Consider the following 2627-nt stretch of genomic DNA (forward strand, 5'->3'; position numbering starts at 1 on the left):
ACATGGGGGAAGATTTTCCAGTGAACTAAAATCCAATTAAAACACGTGAACAAAAATACCTAAAAGTATATCTATCTCTAGAGCCAAATCCAGTCATCCTACAGAAAAAGCTTTTTTTCAGCTGCTTGTATCTGGGATCTTGTTCAATCAATAATGACCCATATTGCAGCATCCTAGGTGAGGGGTTGGAACATAGACTGGATGGTAAATTGAAAAGTGTTGCTTGTCTCAGCTTTCTTCACTACACCAGACCAGAACAGCACACACATTACTGCAAACAAAGCATTTATCTGATTATCCTTTCTCTAGTCTACTACCATCAGAGACCAAGATACTTAAAGTCCTTTGCTTGAGGCAGGACAATCTGTATCTGACTGACAGCAGATAAATCTCTTTTTTTTTCTTGACATTAACGAGATCCAGAAAGGATGTTTTTGACATGATGCTTGTTTCTCATTATTAAGTTTAAGGATCTGTGATGGTTTGATGCTTATAGCAGAAGTAACTCAACATCCACGAAGGAAACACTGATGTTTAACAAGTAGTACATGTTTAAGAAAAACTCACACTAGTCCTCATGTTATTTTATGAGATTTATGTGACTTGCCTGAACATTTCTCATATTAACAACAAATAAACATAAGAGGAGCCAAGCAGTGGAAATCATATGGACAAATAAAACAATGCACCTTTAAATCAATGTTTATAAAATGTTTCTTTACTCACTTATGCTCTGTGAGAATTAAGACACATGTCTGTCTGCTTACTTAAAAATGGCTTCTTGTATCCAATTCAAAATGATGGAATGTAAAAGTATTATTGCTGCACAGATATAGTTCACATCAACTACATTCTTACATGAGTACTGCTCTTACATGTGCACAGAAAGATCCACACTAAGATCCTATGACCTACTGCATACCTTCACTGGACTATAGCAGCATTGGATTACATGAATAACCTACACATGTTTGGGTTGTAAATCTCTTTTAAAGTAACTGTAATCCCATATTTATAAATATCTCCTGCCATAAGAATTAACCAACAGGCTGAATTGATATGTGAAGCTTCTTCAAAGACTAATGTGCAGATATTTAAAAGAATGTCAGATTGGCACACAGTCATGTAAAGAAATTTGACATTAAATAATCATGAGAAAAGTTCACAGATTGATGTATATTCTAGTTATCTACTGAAAGACAGTGATTTAACTGCACTTAAAGGATGGAGAGTTACCTCATTTTACTCACTAAGCAAAAAACATGAAAAGAAATATATATCTTTTTATTATTTCCTTTATTTAACCAGGTAAACAACATTGAGATCTAGATCTCATTTTCAAGAGGGACCTGGGCAGAAGTCTGCAATACACAGCAACCTGGTTACAAAATAAAACTAATTAATACATATTCACAAGTGTAAAACAATAGAAAACAATTTAAAAGCAGTGACACTATTTATTAGAATCTCGTTGCCTGCTTTTAAGAACCGCTCGAAATAAATCCAGTGAAATCAGTTCTGACATCTAGAGTTCAGACTGGAGCTGATTCCAGGCCGTAGGAGCCATCACACTGAATGCTTGCTTCCCCTTTTTAGTTCCAAAACGTGGAACATGCAAAAGAAAAATGTTATTAGAGCGTAAAGAATGGGAAATAACAGCTCTGTGTAAGTTATTTCCCATTCTTTATGCTCTAATAACATTTTTCTTTTGCATGTTCCACTTGTTCGAACTGAAAAGGGGAAGCCAGCATTCAGTGTGATGGCTCCTACAGCCTGGAATCAGCTCCAGTTCCCAGCTAAGAAAAGTTAGGATACCCTACCCCCTAAAAGCTAACGTTACCCAATTTGCCTGAAATAGCTTGAGTTAGGAAGCTATTGTAACCATCTACAAGTCTCTGACATCTGTGTGAGGAAAGGTTTTGCTGCTTTTCACCTCCAGGTGAGATTTTAAGAGGTTTCTTCCATGTTCAGCCCCTGTACTGATCCTTACTGGTAGGACAACAATTGAGATTAATAAAGCTTCCTTTATAAAAGGGATAAGATGTCTTATATTTGTCAAATATATATATATTTTACATAATAAACTTGAAATGTGTATTGTTTTTGTATTTTGCCATCTGCCATTTTATTGTATTATTCTGTTAGCAGCTTACTTTCACAAATCAGTGAAACAAAACAGCACCCCCTAGTGGTCACAATCAATAGCATTCCATAATCACAACTGCATTCGTACTGCTGCAATTAACGCTATTATTGCTTATAACCAGTGGTGGGAAGTAACGAAGTACTTCGTCACTGTACTTAAGTACAATTTTCATGTATCTTTACTTAAGTAGATTTAGCAGTGGATACTTTCGACTTTAACTCCACTACATTTTACAGTAAGTATCTGTACTTTCTACTTCACTACATTTCTACAAAACCGTCGCGTTACTCGTTACATCCAAATCCCATTTTGGTACAATGTGAGGTTCGGGGACTTAACGTGGAAAATCAAGGATTTTCTTTCTTTGATTCCAGGTGAGAAGCTCCCTGAATAATAACCACTGCGGGAAAGTAACGCCTTCGTCTTCCACTAGGGGTCAGTGTTTCTTCATATTTTCTCTGTCTCCGCAGTGCTGCCAGTC

This window comes from Xiphophorus hellerii, chromosome 23 (assembly GCF_003331165.1).
Source record: "Xiphophorus hellerii strain 12219 chromosome 23, Xiphophorus_hellerii-4.1, whole genome shotgun sequence".
Classification (NCBI taxonomy): domain Eukaryota; kingdom Metazoa; phylum Chordata; class Actinopteri; order Cyprinodontiformes; family Poeciliidae; genus Xiphophorus; species Xiphophorus hellerii.